Source organism: Ornithodoros turicata, chromosome 4 (assembly GCF_037126465.1).
Source record: "Ornithodoros turicata isolate Travis chromosome 4, ASM3712646v1, whole genome shotgun sequence".
Lineage (NCBI taxonomy): Eukaryota > Metazoa > Arthropoda > Arachnida > Ixodida > Argasidae > Ornithodoros > Ornithodoros turicata.
The window spans coordinates 6,237,274-6,259,477 of NC_088204.1; the positions used below are offsets into that span (position 1 = coordinate 6,237,274).

The following is a 22,204-nucleotide window of genomic DNA, read 5'->3' on the forward strand; positions in this document are numbered from 1 at the left end:
AAGATATTTACCGTGATATATACAACTATAGCTAATGGGGGGGGGGGGGGGGGGCGAGCTCTGCTTACGTCTGCTTCGAATTTCAAAAGTTACTATTGCACTCTCGTGGTCTTTCTCCAGTTTTCAATGTTTTGTAGTATACTTTATACTAGTGAAGTTAGTTTCTTTTTGTTTTGCTTTCTTGCTTGTGTTCTTTTCCTCTTCTTTTTTTTTCTTGTTGTGCTTGTTCACAAATACACGACATGTCACCCACACCGTCCACGTTATTCGCATTTCATTTTCAAAAACAGCAGCTCGTCATACTTAATGAACCTACTTTCTACTTCGATACTCTTTCGCCGACGAGCGTGCTCGAGATGGCCCTAATTTCACAGAACGCCTAAAAGATAAAAAAAAAATGTTGTCTGGATAAAAGAGGTCTCTGGAAGACGATTTCATATCCGCGACGATGTCTTCTTCGCATACCAGGAACAGACGTGCGCAGCTGCAGCGGGAAATCCGTTGTCGGAAACCTTGAGTGGAGGAAGCACGAGCTTTCAGTGTGGGAAATATAATCCATGCCTGCGAAAGAAATCCGTGACTCAGAACGCCCTTGCATTCAGCGTATGTTGTGCCACTTGTTAGTATGATACGAATATGGAGGACGCACAGGGTGTTGTGAGCCATTGTCAGAATCGTGCAACCTTTCCACGATTTGGCGGCCGAAAGCTGCACGATCTTTATGGCTACATCGAGAAGACAGGGAGTGTAATTGTAATTGCGTTGCGCATTGCTTGTTTTAGATAAAAATCCATTATTGTAACTAGGCCGATATCTCAGTGGCGAACGTGCATTAATCCCACAAGGCTCCGTCTTCGAAGCCATTCTTGGATTTCGGCGATGTCGTGGCATGGTATACGAGTTGTTCCGTTGTGTAATTTTCTGTTACGGACATTGAACAATGTATCAGAAGAGTATAATCAATGTATCGAGCGGATGATAACCGTCCACAGTGTCGTCGTCCATACTGTGCAGTGGCACTGCCTCTAGGACTACATGGCTAAATGACCTCCAAGAAATAAAGGCGAATGGAAGGGGGAAAAAAAGACACATTTGAATGGTGCACGGAATCAGCTATATCATAACAAAAACTTTATGATAACGATCATTACAGGGGAGTAAACATGTAAGTTAGTTTCAATATTTCGCTCCCCACAAGCAGCAATTACGAAGCAGATGGGCTAAAGGTCAGGTTTAGCGTAGTTTCGAAGAAAAGAAAAAAAAAAGAAACGTGTCACCGAGTCTTTTGTTTGTTTTTTTTCGTCTGGTTGTTTATTCTTTTAGAGCGTTGGTGACGGTGTGTAGTTTCGCTTTCGCGAATCGCGTAAAAAAATGACTTTCGGTTACGTACAGCAAAGAAAACTCCCTTCTATGCTCGCATCACAAGTGAAGAATCAGAGCACACATACCAATGCAACGAACGACGACTGGGAACTGAACAGTAAAGCAAGCACTGACTTTACATATATTTTACTTGTTATATCAAAATTACGGACACTGTTCCAGTTATTGAGCAGGGTCGCCTTTATTATGCTGAGATGTTTACTGGACGTGCTGAGAGATTGTTCTACTCAGTATGTGCATGGAACCCATGATGTTTGGATATCTATAGTGAATGTGTCTGAGAAGCTGTATCTGTCTATACATATATCGACTCGCGACTTCTGCTTCAGACGAAACAGAATTTGAAAGGAAAAAAATGAAAAAAAGAAACCGCCGACTTTACATGCGAAATACAGTCGTCTGTTACAAAGCCTATAGTGGTAACATTTGTAGAATTTCAGAAGGTGTTATTGGGCGGGTTTTGAAACAAGGCAGGATTCCAGTCGGTGCCTCGAGTGTACTACCGATTACGCTACGCTAGCAAGACCTCCCGACGACTTGCCAAGGGATCTCTTTAGGACGGACAGGACACGTACTCACTCTCTTTACATGTCCTTCCGTCTCTTACACGTCCTTCTGAAACACGCGCATGCACGCTAGGACGATGCAACCGCACTTGACCGACAATCAACAGGTGTGTGCTCGAACCCCGCCGCTGTCCCGCTTTCCGACGACTGCCTTCCTTCTGTGTATGTGCGTCAACCTCGCAGCTTCGTTAATTTGTCATGTTAACCTCCTGCTTCTTTTTTTTTAATTAGTATTAATGAACTTCCCACTACTTTCGTTTCTACAATTTAATTTACGTACATTCTTATTATGTCCCCTAAATTAAGCTCCCTTTGATTTCCTCGTTTTTCTTTTTTTTTTTTTTTTTTTGCTGGTGTAATTTCTGCAAAAACAGTTACGCCTGCTAGGTGCATGGTAGCATTGGCAGTTTCTTTTCATGACAGCAAATGATAAGGAAAACCAATTAGTAGATAAAGTTACCTATACTTGTAGGCAACATATTCCTTGAGTACGAGGAGATATGCAGGGTTCCGGAGCGAACCGAAAACGTTTGATGAGTTTCAGTGGGGGGTTTTAGTACGTCGTACGCTATCATTTTTGCGTATGTAATCGATAGCGCTGATGGAACGCGCACGCCCATAAGAGAGAGAGAGCGTCGCGCAGTGCGCAGAACCACCAACGCTATCTGTTACGTACGCTATCGCCTTTGCGTATATACGATTACTAAAACTCTATAGTGAATCGTTCACACTCAAACGGTTCACGAACGTGCTCGCCACGAACCAGTCAGATATGGTTACGTTCTGTGTCACTTCCCCTTATCGTTGGTCATCCGCGAAAGCGTTCGCGAACTGTTTGAGGGAAAAAGAGTCGCTAAAACTCACTATTTTTTTTTGCGAATTGGAACGGAACGAGAATGGAAACAGAATTTTATGCTCCAGAGGGGAACCGAAAATATGTTTTCGGTTCTCGGTTCAAATACAAAATCGAACTGTTTGGCCCTCAAGGGTGCTTAACGCAAGACTAGAGATGCAAAATTTTCGGAAATTTTGAATCGCCGAAAAAAAAAAAAAGTTCTTTTTGCGGGGGGTTTTCGTCCGAAAAATTTGAAAAAAATGAAAACAAACGCGGTAACTGCTGAGTCGAAGCATTGCCGGCCAAGCCACAGCATACAATGAGCTAGAAACTTTAGTAGTGTTCACCCTCTAGGCATAAGTGCAGAGCAGAGCATCCCATGAGACTGCTCTCTACTCAGCGATAGGTAATTGGAACAACACGTCCGTACCGACCAGAACTCCGACATTATGTGAACGCGATGGCGATCGCTTGAAGCAGCCAGACGGAGCTCTAAGTTGGTGGTTGTTGGCGGATTAGAGGCACCTAAGGCACTGTTGGCGGGTTGGAACGCATCGAAGGCACAAAAATTTGCATTTTTGAATTTCGCATTTTTGAATTTTGGGCAATTTTTCCGGAGACGAAGAAAAAACCGAAAAAAGAAGTTTTTTTCCCCAAAATTTCCGGGTTTTTTTTTCCGGGGCTTCGCATCTCTACCGAAGACCTCAAGTGCAGAATACATGGCATCCATCGGTGTTTGGGTAAACTCCAGAAACATCACATTAAAACAATGTGCCAGAGCGTAAGACAGGCACATGGTAGGACCTTCTAACTTCTCTCTCTTGAAAAGAATAAAGGGAATTATTTTCGCTGCAATAACGTGAAACTGAGCCGGCTCGAACCGTTATTTTTTTGTACTCTGAAGCTGAACCGGAACTGAAACGAAAACCGGAACGAAAAACCTTTCGGTTCGTCTCCCTGGGAGATTCAGAGAAAACACAAACGGAAGTAGACAAAACTTTTTTTTTCGCATCTTTTCATTCTCAAAGAATATGTTGCCTAAGTCCGTTACTCCAATTCGCTTGCTGCTGCTGCTGCTTTTTGGGTAGGGTTCCGCCTTTTCGGTTTTAATCGAAAAACACCGAAAAACATACGCCGGGTAAATTTTCCCTCATTCGGTTTTAACCGAAAACCTCCGAATACAGAGGGACATTCCAAGAACGATGACAGAGATAAATTGCTGCACACGCCCAGCAAGTTGTTGATGCAGATCAGAAAACCATACAGAGATACGACGGTTGTGAAAAATGTCCGTTTACCTTTTCTTTAGCCGTAAAACGCCACAGCAGCGAACAACGTCATGTTTAATGAGCGACGCGTGGTCGCGCGCTAGGACTTCTACTCGCCGATAACCGCAGGGTAAACCATCGAAAAACGCCGATTTCGTGAAAATCAATAAACACCGAAAAACATAAGCCGAATCTGCCCAAAAATAAACACCGAAAACGCTGATTTTTGGGCCACCTTCAGGGGGAACTATGCCGACATTCGTCTGGGAGGTCTGTCGGAAAACCCAGGGAGAACCTCGGACAGCACAATTGGTGGTAGAATTCGAACGCACCACCTCCAAGGTCTTCAACACGACCTTGGCTACTACCGACGAACAACGTTGCCTACTTATTAGGTTGGACTACCGTGGTCCATCAAGTCGTCTGGGATTTCGCCACATCGACATTTGCAGCACTTTTATCCTCATTTCCTAAATTTCGCAGCCTTTTGTGACGTTTGGCGGTCGGCCACGCTTATACACGGGGTTAAACGACCGGACACAAAGACTGTGACGTGTGAACGTTGTGAAATCTTCGTCCGGGACAATCGTAGGAGAAACCGAAACGAGCCATTGTATTTCAGTCGTTTTTCGGAAATCAGCGGCCACTCACCCATCGGTGATTGCAGTTTGCATAACCCTTTCTATGTCACGAACGTTCCGCGTGGCTGTGTCCCTCGCGCGATGTCAGGAAGGAGGCAGTTTCCTGTCACGTTTTTAGTTTCACGCAGAAATTGTAGACACTATAGCTGAAACTCTATGGAGAAGTAACTATAGAAACTATATCGAACAGTCGGAACTATATGGAAACTTTGGAAAATATAGCCGCTGTATACAGCAGCAACGGCAGTGTTTTAGCTTCACGGGAAAATTGTGGAAACTATAGTCGAAATACTCGAAACTCTATGGAAACTGTGGATAATGTATAGCCGCTGTTATACAGCAGCAACGGCAGTATTTTAGCTTCACGCGGAAATTGTGGAAACTATAGTCGAAACTCTATGGAAACTATGGATAATGTAGCCGCTGTATACAGCAGCAACAGCGGTATTTGAGCTTCACGGGAAAATTGTGGAAACTATAGTCGAAATACTCGAAACTATGTGGAAACTATGGAAAATGTGGCCGCTCTATACAGCAGCAACAGCAGTATTTTAGCTTCACGTAGAAATCGTGGAAACTATAGTCGAAACTATGTGGAAACTGGAAAATATAGTCGGTGCCGCAGCAACTCTTCCCAGTGTCCAGAGAGCCGTGCTTTCGACAAGCGCAACCTGCTGGGGAGACATAATGGTGCAGTTTCGTTCTTCCCCAGTACGCGTCAGATGCTTTCAAGTCACTCTGGAGGAACCCGACAAGCCCTTCTTCGACACTTAGTACAGTACGGTAGAGGGGTAGTCAGTTCATACGCTATAGGGAGACATGATAACAGCGCACATAGGACACGGACGAAGTAAAGAGGACAGGACAGTTTGCTGCGCTTTATGTGCGCTATTATCGTGTCTTCCCACTTCTTGAACAAGTTACAGCTCCTGGGCGGGCTATAGTGAGGCCAAAATTTTCGAGTACTATATAGTATATACTTTCGAAGCCTCGCCGAAAAACGAGAAACGCGAATAATTTTATGTTCTCCAAGGTGTAATCTCTCTGTAAATGACGAGTGTCAAAACACACGATTAGAGAATATCGTAGTCTTTCGCAAATATGTTCCCGTATGTGTACCCGACTTACCCGAAGGGTGTGAGGTGAGACGCCAGCAGACGATTGCTCAAGCGACGTCCAGCGAGTCCCGATCAGATTAATCAGATAAGAAAGACGGAACGTTTGGGCGTGCAGCATTTCGTCTCGGGGGAAAGTAGGCGAGGCGGTATACTATTTACATGCGGTATACACAGCATCATGAAATTTGGGAGTAAATTCATACTTAAAGTGAGTCAGCCTATAGCTACGTCATATTTATGCGTCTTCGCGTTTATACCTTTACATAGAAGGTATCGGAAGCCTAGACATTTCCGTCAGACACTCCGTTCACGCGTTTTTTTCCACGTAGGCGAAGGAAGAAAATAAAAGTGGCGAACCACAAAACAAAAAAATAACATAGCAGACGACACACTCCAATCATGGCAGCGTTTAGTAGTTGTGCGGGTTCGCGTGTTTTTGTTCGCATGATATCAGTAGCTAGGCGTTGCAGGAAGAGAAGAAATGACAACGGCGCGTACTCTGCGCAAGGGGTCGGCTGCACCCATTGCCACCGGCACACAAGTGGCGAGTGGAGTGGAGTGTCAGGTGAAAAAGAACCGGTTCCGGTGATTCAAGAGAAGACCAGGAAGCGACTTTCCCTCGAGCACAGGCTGCCGAAAGCTTTGCCATACACACTGCAATATACACGGCGTGCTTTGAAGTGGAGTTGACTGAGGCCAGGTAACACCGCGGCCTCTTGAGCACTCTTTTCTCTTCGCACTTGAAAGAGCTCGTTGATACACCATCTTCCGCGACGGTTTTATTTTTTTTTATTAGAGTATAGAGAAAAGCTGCGTAGGAGCATTACGGAACGTGTGGGATGATCATAAAAAACGCGGGCCGCCGGAGAAAAGCTAAAAAAAAATACTGTATGGCGTACAATATTCCGTGCTGCGTGAAATATTGGCTCTGGAATTTGGATTCAGATTATGAAGGCAGTGTTCAGGAACAGTGTATACGTAAAGAAATCGCGTTGGAGGAAACTTGATTCCCTCGGCATCTGTACTCAGTAAGAGGAATGAAGTTTGGCCCTACGCAACATTCCCCGCAATGGTATGTCGGGCGATTTAGTGCGAAATTTATAGTAGGTCGGAAAGGTGTTCGTGATAACGTATCAAAAATCAGGATAAGCCAATCGCATTATTCCTCTGAAGTATCTGACGTCATGTTGTTGAACTTTCACGTGACAGCACTGGCACCGTTTTCGTAGAGGGCTTCCGATCTCCGGGGTCTAGTCAACCGCGGACAAAACGCTTGGACTCCGCGTTTGCGAAGCCGTAAAAAAAATTCCTTGCAATTACTTTACTTTCTTACTTTACTTTAATTTCTTTACTTTACTTTCTTTTGATCGTACACTTCTAAAATTATACACTGTCATAGCTTATTGGGACGTAGAAGGGAACGTAACAAATATAATACCCGTTACTCTTCGACATCGACTTCGTTGTATCGACACATTTTTGCTCCTTCTTTCCTATCATCAAAGTATATCGCAGTTTCCCACAAATGCCTGCAGGCAGAGACTTGGCGGCAGCACAAAACGTAGTTAGGTCGGAAACATTGCGGTTGTACTTTCATCGTTCGCTTTCTCTTTTGATTTGGCACATGCAACGACTAGGGCGAGAAATGTCGACTAAACTTTTTTTTCTTTCAAAGCTCGCCGAGCAGCCAGACTGTGGGCAGTCTACCCACATCTGCAAGTCGCCCATTCGAGGCTACACCTACATGCAAATGCAGAGCGAACGCCTCCCAAAGCATTACGCGCCCATATACTTACGTATTGCAACGTCTGCGGGAACCCGGTTAGAAAGTGTGAGCGAAGCTGTCTCGCGAAGTGCATATTTGACGCACGCTCCTTTACGAAATCCTCCGTAGTTTGCAACCGTGTTTACCTACATCGTGAAGTTCCCTAAATAGAACACTGGAGCGGAACAGTTTAATAATATTGAGAGTATTCATTATTTAGAGCCGCGGTTCTCAAACGATGTTCCGCGGAGATGACACTGTCGAGTGAAACTTGAGTGCGTACCAAGGCTTGCCTTTGTCCAGTACTGTACTTGACCGTGCCCAGCTGCTCATCGTTGGCGTTGGGACTGGCATCGAGGCAGCTGAACGTCGCCATTGACGCTCGTCGTAGAGGGTAGTAGAGACAGCACCTATCGTCATCACGCGTTTGCTCAATCTGTTTTTTTTTTAATTCCGTGTTAACGCCGCGAAGCAACTTGAACAATGAGCGGCGTACTGATGTGGACAGATGGAGAGAGGACAGCATGAAGGAGAGGGGGACAGGGGGTAAGTATGCGTCCTTGGCTGACTTCAGGTGAAACTTTGTCGGCATTCGTTTGGAAAGTCTTCGGAAAACGGTCTTCAGCACGACGTTGGCTACCACCATAACAGAAAGAGAGCTTCGCGCAGTCCGCAGAACCGCCAACGCTATCTGTTACGTACGCTATCGCCTTTGCGTACGGTGTACTAAAACTCCCTAATAACAATAAATCAGAATCGATGATGCGCTACTTCTACGACATCTATATAGCTCGCCTGCCTGAACCACTTCTACGCAGCTGCGTCTAACAGTAAAAAAGGTTCCTCTAAGACTATACGGGCGGGTTCCCTCTATTCACGTAAGTTGAGAAGCATGCACTCAGGATCCACGCAGGATTTATGATAGTTTTATGGTTTTTGCAATGTCTATGTAGTTTTTAACTCCGCAGATATCTTTTTATATTTATCACTTTTTTTTATAGCTTCGACGTTAGAGTTACTCTTCACCACTGTTTGTTGCACTATAAACGTAGTTGCTTGTGCTATAAAGTCGAACCATCGTTATCATCAACCGTGTTTCAAGTATCAGAAGCGTTCAGATATCAGAAGTATGTGTTTCAGGTCTACGGAAGTGTTCGTTTGAACATTACTTGTTTTCGTACTGGTACCGGTATACTAGAATAGAGATATATGTATAACATTTAGGTGTCGCAACTACCCGCAAAATTGTAGCTAACAGCCTTTTGTGTTACCTTTCTTTTGAACAACGAGAAGTAACGTCTTTTTCTTCTAATCTTGACGCGTAAGTGTCTCGTGTAACATACGTAGGTGATGATGACGTTACGAGATATACATTATAAAAGTACAGTAATAAGAATTACGTTCTAGTAATTCAAAGCATAGTGTAATCTGTGCAGTTACGTGTGTAATTAGATAATTATGTTAATAAAATATTCTGAACAGTAATATTCAATAGTGCGTTCACCAATAGCCTTTCGCGTTCCTGCACTTTAGTTTCCGTCTTTCTTTCTGCAAGCAACTTTGCAGTTTCTTCGAAAAGAAGAAAAAAAAAAAAAAGAAAAGGATTCCTGGAGATGAACGCTTCCATAAATTTTGTAAAGAATATATTCTCTGGATACCCCAGGTATAGAGACACGAAAATATGAGGGGCAAGTTTCTATAAGAAGAGCGCATCGATACAAGAAGGAGTGGAGCTTTGCTGCCGGCGAGGTTACCTAGAAAAATGGTGATACTTGCGGAAGTGGGCCGACGGAGTCGCTGAACCGGAGCGACCGTCACAAGTTCGCCTGCCTCCATCGGCCTCGGGGCAAGAAATAGAACCGCCTAAACCCAGCAGTATAATATAAATCCAAGTCGTATTGAGCAAGGAAGGCATAACGCAGCCTGGCACCAATTCAAACGTACTCGATACCGTATTTCAAATATACTGAGGGAGTTTTATAGGAAAACGTAGAAGTTTCGCGATAACCAGCCAATCGCATGATTCCTTTGGAGTGGCTGACATCAAGTTGCTGATATCTGATTGGCTGACCGCGATGCGGAGTTTGAATCGGAGGCCGCTTACGATTTCCCGAAACTCCCTATTGGTATTTTACTTATCTTCTTGTCCCAAGCGGCGCTGTAGACTTTTTTTTTTTAATTCGGTGTTGGCGCCGCGAAGCAACTGAGGCTATGAGCGGCGTACAGGCGTGGACAGATGGAGAGAGGACAGCAGGAAGGAATGGGGCACGGGGGTTAGTATGCCTCCTGGACCGACTTCAGCGGCAACTGTGCAGAGCTGTAGACTTATTCCGCAGGTAGATGTACTTTATCGAAGAATGCCATTTTCATGGCGGAACAGCTAGCCTAACGGAAGACGAACGAATGTAAGTTTGAGTTTGAGTGTTATCAAAAATAAAATAATAATAATAAATAAATAACGAATATGAAACAGTCAGATTTATACTGTCTGTACCGACATCACAAATTGCGAAACTTGTCCTGCTAAGGGCGTTGTATTGGTGGAGACGCATATTAAGTTGGGAGGAATGGGCTTCTGCTGGTATGTCGATTTCTGCTGCATTACTCATCTTCCACAAAATGTCACTCGTTGCTAAACAAATCCGAATGTGTAATGTGTCTGTGCCTGTTGTGAAATATATTAACGTTCACGTGAGCTTGATTGCGTAGGCTGAAAGAGGAGTACAGGACGTCTTTTTCTGTTTATACAGGGTGTTTTTTTTTTCTAGCCTTTACAGAATTTTTTTATAAAAAAAAGCTATGAGAGCAGCATAGATGTTGTTTTTGTAGTTGAGGTCGACGGCCAGGCGGACATCGTCTCGAAGAAAATGTGCGACTGTAAGATGACTAATTACCTAAAATTATTAATTAGCTCTTTCATTAGGGGATTTCGGGATAAGGCGAGTTAGCAGAATGAGAGATTATCCTATAGTTGAAAGCCATTCCAGGTTTACAAAATCCCGAAACATCATATCACCACCACAGCGCTCGTTTCCCGTCAGAGGGCCACGTGATTTGGAGCGATGGAGATTATTGGAGTAGTTGCCGATCTGATGACCAGATAAAGCGCTTTCCGGGGTGACGTTGCCCACACCACCGCCACCACTGCTTTCCAGTCCAGATAGAAGCCTCCGTCGGCTAAGGAGATGCCCTTTTCAGTTTCGGCTCAGTTGCGTACCGAAATTGCGCGATGCACATTTTACTGCACGCGCTTGTTTTCTGGTTTTTTAAAAGATAGAATGGCTTTCAACGAGGAATGTCTCCCGGTCTGCTATTTCGCCTTTGCTCGATATTCCCTAATTAAAGAGCTAATTAATGATTTTTTGGTAATTAGTCATCTTCTACTTCATACCGATGATTTTTGTCGACATTCTGTCGCAAAGTAAGTATATAGAATACCAGAAGAGAACTTCGCAAATAGCATAGCCTTATTCCGGATTACTAATGGCCTAGGATCGGTTAGAGCGTACGAGATCATTAAGAACTGAACGTACTTCAGTATACTTCGATGCATTTAAATTTTCGTGACTACCCGTCTGTTATTGGAGTAAAATATTTGGAAAGCATAAATCGTCTTTAGTTTTATCACGTGAGTTCATCCGCGATGTTCTCTGAACTCTGATAGTCATCGCAGCAGTTCCGAAGTCGTCCCAAAGTTTGCCAACCGTGCCATCCTCGCTTTTTACCGTGTGTTCGCACGAGCTACATTCCCCCAGAAGCGGAAGATGCGAAAAGCGTCATAGCTTTCTGCTGTCACGTGATCGCGAGCGCTCTACATCGTGTCTTCACGTGCACTGCTAACGGCGGGGAATATCCTGCTACACAGCCACAATATATTTCGTAGCAGACGACAGGAAAACACGCTGACGGTGTCGTCTGCTAAGTGTCGTCTGCTAAATGCGCAGTACGCCACTCCCGATATTCCGCACCGTGTGAATGCTCAACATAACACGGGACGGAACTTCGGCTCTGTGAGCAGTATTTTTCGCTTTTTCTTCCACTAGAATATTCCGTGAGGACGTCGTTCGTGTAAATACGCTGTTAGTCGCACAGTCAAAGTTACTTCGCTGTGCTAACTTCGAATTAAGGCGACTTGCGCGCGCGGAGAAGCGTGTTAGCCCCACAGCGACTGATTATCTAATGCATCGCATTGCCTGGAATGTAGTTACGCAATCTGGGCGTCTCTCGCAAAACATCGGCGACACTTCGCTGCCATCAGATGTAGGTCGCTGCCGTCACTGTTTTGCAATCGACGATCAACTTAAACTGGACCCCTCCGGGGATCTCTATCAGAATAATGACGCCTGATGGGAGGCTCACCGACGGTGTTGTTAACGGGAGCGTAATTTTACGAAGAAAGCGAATTTATATAACTTGTTTTTCTTTCACTCCGGCCATAGTTTATATCGCATCCATCATTCACGGCGTAGAGGTTGACAAGTGCTTTTTTGTTGCGCTTTTTCTTAGTAATCCATTATTATTAGTATCATTATAACGGTATCTGATACGTATGGGCTTTGTTCGCAGCCTGAGACTATGCGATCGTTCATGGCTGACGGATAGCGTGCTCATGGGAAGTTCGTAACGAAAAAAAAAATGCACGTTTGAAAGGTTGTTTTTACTTTTTCGGCTAACGTTATATCTTACTTCTTTCACGATAGATTCGCCTCGAATATTTCGTGGAAAGAACTGTCGTTGCTGGTTAGCGGTCGAACGCGAAAGAGTTCATTAAGAGGCCGAAGCTTCTCATTCACAGTTTGGGAAAAGAGTAGTACAATAGACGATTTCGGGAAATCCCAGTGCTCCTTGCGCACCCGTTGCATCCTGGGAGATTACTGTCATGGGGCGGGGGGGGGGGGGGAGAGAATGGTCCTTTTGCGCTTCGTTTTCGCTGACGTTGACGCGTCGAGAGAGGAGAAACCGAAACAGTTTGGTGGCATCCTCCATTCTGATAAGTAAGTTCCCATAGTTCAAAGCGGCGCTAAGCATTCTGGGATTTTCTGAAGTCTTCTACGCAGAGAACGGTCCTTTTTTATATTTTTTTATATTGGTACATGCGTCTGTGGTGTTGCTTGCACTGTGTCACGGGCATATTCGTGTTTCTAGCATCTAAGATGACCGGCACTCATTTTACTGAGAATGATTTCTACTCATTTTTCTCCCCGCCAAACGCAAAGAGACAAGTCGGTATAACACGAATTGCTACATAAAACAATTAACTCCAACAAGGTGGGACGTTGGGCGTGTTGGAACGTACTTATTAACACCTCAACTGACACGGGAGATAGTGGAAGCAGGCGTAATTGATAAGTTGGGAGGTGAATGCGTGGCGACACCGTCGATCAACCTATCTGGTAAGAATAAGGAGGTAGTATTTCTCCTGCGGAACGAAATGTGACGGCCAGGTCTCGTGGGCTCTGTGTGGGACCTAATGTGTTTATGTATCTCTTTGAAAAGTGTTGGAAGCGCTAGTTCGATCTCTTCTCTCCGTTCTCTGCTTGATGCCGCTCCCGCACAATTCCTTGGCAAATTGCACTGATCCCTGAAGTGCAGAAAAGCTTAAAAAGCGATAAAAACCGGGCTGTTTGGTGGTACATCTAAAAGCGATAAAACCCCGGTGCAGGGGACACAAAGAGACAACACAGACGAAGCACTGACTGACAAACAACTTTAATGGCAGGGACACATCTTAAATATACCAACTGCACACCCGGCTGCCACTAGGGGTCGGGTGTGCAGTTGGTATATTTAAGATGTGTCCCTGCCATTAAAGTTGTTTGTCAGTCAGTGCTTCGTCTGTGTTGTCTCTTTGTGTCCCCTGCACCGGGGTTTTATCGCTTTTAGAAAAGCTTACACTGGCTTAAGTGTGCATGTATTACACTGGTCGCTTCAGTGCAACGTGTGCCCTGTTTCGTTGGTCGTTCTATTCGCTCTTTGTCCGTCTCTACCCTGAACCCACACCGACACGCTACCACTTCCCTATAGTATGGAAACGACGATCGAAATTCGTCTGAACACGTTGTCTGTGCACGTTGACTGCAAAACGAAGGACGTCTTGTTTTCGTCTTTTCTGCCGGGCGTAATTTTCCTCACTCGATAATAAATGATTATGCAGGTCGTGTTGTTTGAATGGACAAAAGGGAGGGCGTTTCGGCTACCAGAGAACTCTATCGAAGCCAGCTGGGAAAACAAAGGCTGTGATCGATAGTACGTGGGAACCCACGTGGGGTTGCACCACCTGGTGGTCGTTCACCTCCCTGTTCTCGTGTTCCATAATATCCGTGCGCGTTGTGTGGGCGCGGGTGGCAGCGTATATTGATTCCCTATATGTTGGAGTCGTGTATAAGTGATGGACACCGTATACACGGATCAATTCAGTGAGCGCAGGAAAATTACAGGTAGAGACCTGTCTAGCGGATGATGTACGAATAATGACATGCTCGAAGTTCCCTCCCCGGTGTTGTTCGTCATCTGTCTATTGATTTTTTTTTCTTATGGGCATCAAACGTTACCTTACCACGCTGCCACTAGAAACGAAACGCTATACCACCGAAATATAACAGTATACTTTGTCGCGCAGATATGGCTGCGCAAAAGTTTTGTAGACTGTCAACAGATGGCTCTGTCTCTTTGTTACTAGCATTGCGCGGTCATCACCAGCTCCCGTGGCATAGTGGTTAGGATGATCGCTTTCCACGTCTAGACTGGGAGGAGACGCGGGTTCGAACCCCGGCACCTACTCCGCTGTCTAGGGGTTTTCCCTGGGTTTTCCAGTAGGTTTTCCGGACGAATGTCGGCACAGTTCCCTTTGAAGTCGGCCCAGGTCGCATACTGACCGCCCTATCCCTCCCGCGCTCCTTGCTTCTGTCCTCTCTCCATTTGTCCACGTCTGTACGCCGCTCATAGCAACAGTTGCTCCGTTGCGCTAACACGAAATTTTTTAAAAAAAGAGGTCCTGTTTCTCTGTCCTTCTCTCTCCGTCCTGTTATCCTCTGTCCGTCTGTCCTCACATCTATACACCGCTCGTAACCACATTTGCTTCGCAGTGCTAAGACTGGATATAAAGAAATACTGGTAATGTCATTATTTCTTCCTGAGTAATTCCTACTACATTACTCAGCCTAAGGCAATGGTATTGCCCTGAGAGCAGAACCCGCAGTATGCAGGGCATCTTCAAAAAGTAAGCCTTGTTCGTCCCACTTATACTTGAGTGGGACTACTCGGACTACTATATATACAATGACTTGTAAAGCGGACTACTCGGTTGTAGTTCGTTTGCAAAATAGTAGGGAGTCGATATAGCGTGCTATCATTCGTTAATCATCCTTCTGAGTTCAATTATTGGGGTATGTTTCTCTTTGTTGAGCGCGTTGCCGGAAAGTGTCAGGAAACGGGGCACGATTCGCGTCATTGACTCGTCACGAGTTGTGTTCCCATACCGGCGTCCCTTCTGCAGAAAGCACGGGGAAGGGCATAAAGATCCTCTGTGTCACATAACTGTGAAATCCATAGCGAATGAGTCATTTCACTGCCGTCAGATGATGGGAATAGCAGACAGGTATAGAGAGAGAATAAGTTTGGGACCGCAAAGTCAGAAAAGGAGATGATACTATTCAAATTGAAGCCTGAGCTCGGACAAACACGTAGGGACAAAAGACAAACAGGTTGAGCTGCTTGGTGTTTGTCCTCTGTCCCTCCGTCTTCGTCCAAGCTCATCCCTCATCTTCAATGGATTTCGTCCACCATCAGTTTACCTGCCCCTATGCCATCTTATCAGTGTCCGATTTCGTTTTCACTTTTGTTTCCGTCTTGTTCGCTTTCATACGAGCTTCTCTTTTGTCTCTTTCGTTTGTGGTGCTCTTGTTGAGATTTCGTTCCTTAGGAGGACACCTGAGTAATATCTTGAAAGTCGGGCTTCTGAAGAGTGACCAGAAAAAAATTGCACAAGAGAATGTACGAAAAGAGCTCTTTTTGTCTCACTTACTTTAATCGGGGGAGAAAAATATATAGGACGAAAATTCCTCTTCACCTGTGGCGTTGGTGGTCGCCAAGGACGTGCTGAAGACTGGGAGGTGGTGGGTTCGAATCCTACTACCGGCTGTGCGGTCCGAGGTTTTCCCTGGGTTTTCCCAAGACTTTGCATACGAATGTCGGCACATTTCCCCAGTGAAGTCTGCCCAGCACGCCTACTTACCCTCTGTGCCGCCACTCCTTCCTGCTGTCCTCTCTCCTCCTGTCTACATCTGTACGCCGCTCATAGCCACAGTTGCTTCGCGGCGCTAACACTGAATTAAAAAAAAACACCTTTCTCACCGACGTGCAAGAGATAAGGAGCAAATTGTCATTATTTGTTATAAGGATCTTACTCGTTATCGCCGGAATTTATCGGTCGCCCCAATAAGTACGGCTTGTCTGCCTCCCAGATTACCGACGTTTTTAACCCAGAACGGTGAAGCCGAAGATAAGTAGACAAAACTAAGAAAATAAAAAATACTTAGTGAAGTCTGGTCCCAAATGAGGGGTTTGTGAAACTGAACATAATTAAGGTATGACGCGTGACATCGTTCCCATAATTAGCGGCAGCCATCAAGAACGTCTTACTTATTTTAGACCGTTCATTTTAAAACGCGAACCTCTCTCAAAATCTCTGCTGCTATTTTGATAATTATTTTCCAGCCCAATTACGTCTCCAACTTGTATGGCTTCGTTTTCACTCTCGAGCCTTCTTTTCCTGGATGATGAACCCCCGTCGTGAGGATGACTGCTTATCGCCTATTCCCGGGACGGAAGTAGGACGGCGAAAATACTACCGTCAACGTCTCTATGCAGACAACAATGAGCAGGAAAGACGCTGCGTCAGATACGCGCGCGTCGGTGACCATATTGGCCAAGGCCTCGCGTGTGAACATCCCATCGCATCCATTCCGTGGCAACCTGTCTGAGGTTAGAGAAATGATCGCCTGAGAGGCTAGCAGAAGCAGAAATTCGGAAGCAAAGGAACTGTCTTAGAACTGTAGAACTGCAAAAGACTGGGCGGCACCTGCCAGCGTTCAAGATCAGAAGCTCCCATCTTAGATGCGAGCGTTACTGCTGTAGCGACTAGACCTCCACCGCTAAATTTAGCGGAGTTCCGTAAAATTACAATAGTGAGTTTTAGTGGATCGTGCGCTATCGCCTTTGCGCACGTAAGGAATAGCGCTGGTGGTTATGCGCACGCGCAAAACATAAAGAGAGCTTCGCGCACTGCGCAGAACCACTACGCTATCCCCTACGTACGCAAAGGCGATAGCGTACGATACACTAAAACTCTCTAATGACGCGTGGCGTTCCGTCGACGAGATTTGAGCTGTATTCCACCGTGAGTCATGGGTAGATGTCTTATGTGGGGTTACGTTGGGCAGGGCCTTGGGAGAAGAAAAACGAACCACGTATTTATAAATCCGGTTTTGGTTTCATGATCACGTAAGCATGAGCTAATCGCACCTTTGCACACGTCACCAGGGTTCACGACCGGCATAAAAGTGGCTGAGGACTGTTTCGAGATACGGTAAAATGTAATCCGAAATTTTCGCCTCGTATTTCTTCGGCTGGCTGTGGCTGGCTTCGATGCTTGGCAGAACAAACACCGGAAGCTGCTGACATTCACGTCACGGCAACCGTACCGATGGTCAGTGCCGTTATGAATAATTTATTTGAAATGTTTCGTACCGCAACTCTCTGCGTCACAAGAAAGCATGTTACAGCGTTTTATTTTATTTTATTATCATTTCTGTTTTTAGTTTTGATTTGGGCCCGGACGTGGTTTTGCACCGTGATTATGCACCAGCAAGAAGCGAAGACCATGTATAGAAATCCCAGTGCTGTAACTTTCGTAGCACTTTAAGACTACCGTACCTATGATGACGACTCTGTTTTCCGAAATGTTCTTTTACTAGGCACCTTACGGTTTCTACAGGAGTCAGGATAGTCCTGAGTCTGGGACAGGTCATTCTCGTGCGCGTGATAAAAGTGGGATAGTAAGAAGAACATAAAGGTTCCATGCAAGGGGCGCGCGTGTGGGATAGCACTACAGGCACGTGGATTTGGAGGTTGCAATGGTTGCAGTTCATTGTTGTTCGTCTCTGTGTCGGATGAAGGATTGACGTCCTCGTCCTGCGGATGGAGGAGAAAATTACGATGCGCTTTGATGAGTACCTTCTCTTTCTTCCTTCCTTGTTTTGAGAAAGGAAGGTCACCGTGTTCGTGAAACTAACGGGGCCTTGAGTGAGGTGAGGTAAGAACGCGGAGGAAATGATGGATTCGATTCTCTTTTGCTTCACGTCTCGCTGAAACTCATAGAGGGGTGTTATGATTCTGGGAACTCCTCCGGCTGGGCTTCCCGCTTTACCCTTACCTTTCTTGTTGTTATTGAAGGTCGATGTCCTTCTGGAAACAGCAAGAAAGAGAGGAGTGGAGTAGACATAAAGTGTGCTTCTTGGAAAAATAATTCCCCTGCAAGCTTCTATTCGAACGTGCACGGTACTAAGTAATTTCACGGCTCTTGGAAATCACGTGACCGCTGTATTTGTGACCACTAACTGTATTATCTAAAGTGTGTACAGAGCAAGAGGCTTCGATAATATGCACACCAAAGAACGCCTTTATTGTAAATTTTATAGGAAAGCGGTTAGTACAGGCGGTGTTCGAGATAATGGCCAGTGATGACACTGGCAACTCGTTGAATAAAAACAATACCACACGAAACGAAGCTCGTGTAGCGACGCCAGTTTTTATTTCGTGTGCTCGTTTGATTCAGCTATGGACTGGTTGGTGTCAGTGTTTTATCTGTGGATATAATTTCGTTTGGAATAATATAATTTTAACCCCCTCCCCCTGAGTGTTCTTTAACGCGCGTTGCGATCTCAATATATGGCAATTTTTGTCTAACGTCCCTCGCGGAAAACAGCGCATTTGGCCAGTTGTTACCGGTCACCATGCACCGACATGCTGACGTTCTGGATCGGGTACCGCGTTTGACGAAATATCGGAAACGTTGAACAAACGAAAAAAAAAAAAAAAAGAAGAGAAAACGGCCATCTTTTGAGAGAACGAAGAGTGCTTACTGTGGAGTGGACGAAGAAGAAGTGAGCCGGCTGTCGTCTGCCAGGGTGGGCGACCACATTCCACACTCATGACCCTCTTGTCGGCACAGTTCTCTCAGAAGTCGGCCCTGGTCGCGAATTCCAGAGGGCGCCAGTTGTGACGTTGCCCACCTCTGTCAGGCCGACAACGTCGAGTCCTTTCACTACCACCACCAACAAGGGGCGGATCCAGACCCTCAGTTTTTTTTGGGGGGGGGGGGGGTTTCTTTGTCGGAGCGTGTAGTGGAGGAGGGGGAGAAGGAAATCCAATGTATAAACTGACGTGTTTTTTTTTTGGGGGGGGGGCGATCGCCCAACCGCCCCGCCCCCTGGATCCGCAAATGCCACCACCTCCGTGATCCTCTTGGCTTCCACGCCATGATGGAGCTGTTCTCACAGACCACCACATAGTTGGCTTCTCTCACGGCACAGCCTGCGTCGACACATGGAGCTAACCGTCCTATTATTCTTGGCACTGTGCGAAGGCCATGCTGCTGGCCAGAATCCGCAGGATACACGAGTCATCATGGCCCAGGCTGATATCCCAGACGCTATGAGCGCTCCTCCCCAAATGAGGCGTGTAAACGTTGGAGGGTCTACTGCCAAGGTAAACTTTACGGTGAGGTAAAGTTTACGAAATTTGATACCTGTAATTTTACGTTTCATATCGTTCTTGATGGAAAATATTCTACGGTAATCGTAAAGTACGGGGTGTCACCATATCAATGACACTATATCGTCCTGTATTTAATCGACATTTTCTAACATTAATACTGATATCACTTAAATATGTGACCACACACAACACTTGATGATATTTTATCATTGTACTGGCGCATTATGACCTCTGATGTTATCGCGCCAAAAGAAAAAAAAAACATCAAACAAACACCAAACCATGTAAATGTCCACCCGTGCCGGCATGCTGTACTCGACAGCTACGCAATGTACATGGAACTTTGTGTTGTCTACGTAGAAGGCTCTGAAGGAGATTCACTTCTGGTAAATTTCAAAGTGATCGAGCTATGTAGCGCAAAGTTTTAATGCGAATTGCATAAGTCGCGTATTTAAAAAGGATCAAAATGGCGGTGTTGGCAAGTGTTGTAGAAACTCTGCTCCACAGAGGGCGTCGTGACGCGAGAAGACGCTCAAGCCCCTGGGTCTTGCTGTTCTGCAATAACACCCACTTCAACGTTTGTGTACATCACGAATAAACGATTCAAAGACATTGCAACGAGCATGGTAAACACGACACACCCTTCTGTAAGAGAACAATGTGTGACCTAGACTATTTGTTTTAAGATAGCAATACCAAGATAGTATTAAGATACAGCAATCAAAGTGCACAAGGCGGATAAACTAGTTCGTCGATTAATTGCTTTCTCTTTGACAACGTGTTGTGTTAACCAGTTCTTGCGCGAAGAATGCTGGCCTCGCTTCGTGTATATACAATAATTATGGACCGTATGCAATGTTGCCGTAATATGTACCGTACTGAATTCCGGATAATCTGACACGATTACAGCACGCTCCCAAGTCGTGGCGACATCATGCTGGTTGAGGGCACAATTGTAGACACAATAGCGAAACCATGATGCGTGCCTTTCGCGTCTCTTCTGAAAAGATGCCAAAACCATCCATATATCGGTTGATAAAGAGCGGGTGTTGTGCAAAGTGTCACGTAACGAACTATAGAAGGGCTCAACGTAAGAACGGCTAAGACCCGCCGTGCGCTTGTTCAGACTACTCCTTCTACTCCGTCTATTCCGAGACACTTACAGATAGAACTGAGCGCGGGTTAGACCCGCAAGTACCCGCAGTTACCCGCACATAGTCACGATTTGCGGGTAGGAATTCGCGTTCGCTGCAGGTAGCGGGTAAAATGCGGGTGTACCCGCAATGCGACCGCGGGTAATGCGGGCACACCCGCATTACCCGCACTCTATGGCCATCTAAGTGATCCCTCTCTGTCACACGCGAGCTCAGCAGTGCCCTATGTCGTTGGCCGTATAAATCCATGTGCCAGACTGCACCAAGCAGGTGCTGGCGGGCGAGTTCGATTATTGTGGCGATTATTATTATTATGGCGAGCGAGGCTCTCTGTTGAATTGCAGTTTTATTGGCATACGATTTAAGCCGCCCGAGACACGTAGGCAACACTCAGAATTTCCATTGTTTTAAAATAGAAACAGCGGTGAAGTGGACGAGGAACACTTGCCCCCGCGGGTCCCAATGCGGGTATACAGACAGCACTGCGGGTGCGGGTCGCCCAGATTAAATAATAATAATGATAATAATAATAATGTTTTATTGGTGCCCAAGAACGGTCATGACGACCGTTGGTCGGGTGCGGGTCACACACGCGCGGGTACTGTGCGGTGCGGGTTCAAGTTTGCTTACCCGCACTCACCTCTACTATACACGAAACTATAGGAAGCACTGGGTGGCGCTGCAGTATAGTTTCCATTTCGTGCCGTTCTTAGGCCGAACACAGGTACATCAGCCAAAATGTCACTTGCATTACACGATATTACAGAAGAACTCGGCATAAGAATTATTTCTTTACTGTTATTTCCTCCGCGAAGACATGGCATCGTAAGTGCTATTGCACATGCCAAAAATAAAGCGTAGTTTCTTAGGTGGTAGGTCCGCCAACATCTTTTTGGTTATGCACTTCGTCCCTGACACTTTCGGCCCTTACTGAGAATTGCGGATACTTTTTAATAAACATAAGTACGCATAGAAGACCAAGAGTACACAAACGCCAGCAGTGCTGCAGACGTCGTTCCTATATATACGCTCCGAGAAACAAGTTGGGTGCCAATTACAGCTTCTATTTCGTTGGATTGCAATTGATCTTCATTTTAGTCCCCCAATCCTGACATTGATTCCCCAGCACATGCGTGTAGCCTCCAGGCTTCGCATCAACCTCCGTCCACTTAGTTCCGAAACGGACTAATGTTCCTGACAATGCATTTAGTCCCCCAGTATAATTACTCTTTTTTTTTCTTTGGGTGCAGAAATAACAAAATTACCCGTACATTATTTTTCTTCCTGTTATGGGGTTATCGCTTCCCTCCCTAATCTCTACGGATAGAACGTCACTCTTTTCGCGTGAATTCGTCTGCTTACGTGCGATATGATGAACGAATGATGTCACGAACGCCCGTGATTGCAATGCGAAGCGTATATCTTATCTCGTGTTCAAGTGCTTTATTGTTGGGTTTCCCGGAATCCGACCCGATGACGTTTTCATGATGACGTAATTTTTCGGGTATTTCTGATAAGAAATCGGGACACGGGTTGCGTTACACAAGCTGTTATTGAGAAGCGTAATAACCCGATTTTTTAAAAAAATTCCTGCTAGCGCCGCGAAGCAACTGTGGCTATGAGCGGCGTAAAGACGTGGACAGATGGAGAGAGGACAGCAGGAAGGAGTGGGGGACAGGTGGGGTTAGTATGCGTCCTG

The 22,204-nt window shown here is 45.6% G+C and overlaps 1 protein-coding gene and 1 long non-coding RNA gene across 3 annotated transcripts in view; one reads left to right on the forward strand and one right to left on the reverse strand.

Annotated features, from left to right (window-relative positions):
* Positions 1-22,204, forward strand: part of LOC135390859 (putative ferric-chelate reductase 1 homolog) — a 38,852-nt gene that overhangs the window by 1,455 nt on the left and 15,193 nt on the right. Inside the window, exon 1 of one of the 2 annotated variants that reach the window (XM_064620804.1) lies at positions 6,409-6,511. The exons of the other annotated variant lie outside the window; for it this stretch is intronic. The gene's annotated coding sequence lies outside the window, so the exon portion shown is untranslated. Of the gene's footprint in view, positions 1-6,408; positions 6,512-22,204 lie in introns of those variants that run through there. 2 annotated transcript variants of the gene reach the window in all.
* Positions 258-8,880, reverse strand: LOC135390865 (uncharacterized). Its single transcript, XR_010421829.1, has 3 exons — positions 8,848-8,880; positions 7,860-7,986; positions 258-561 (listed from the first exon to the last, which is right to left on the reverse strand). It is a non-coding gene; the product is annotated as an uncharacterized LOC135390865 (long non-coding RNA).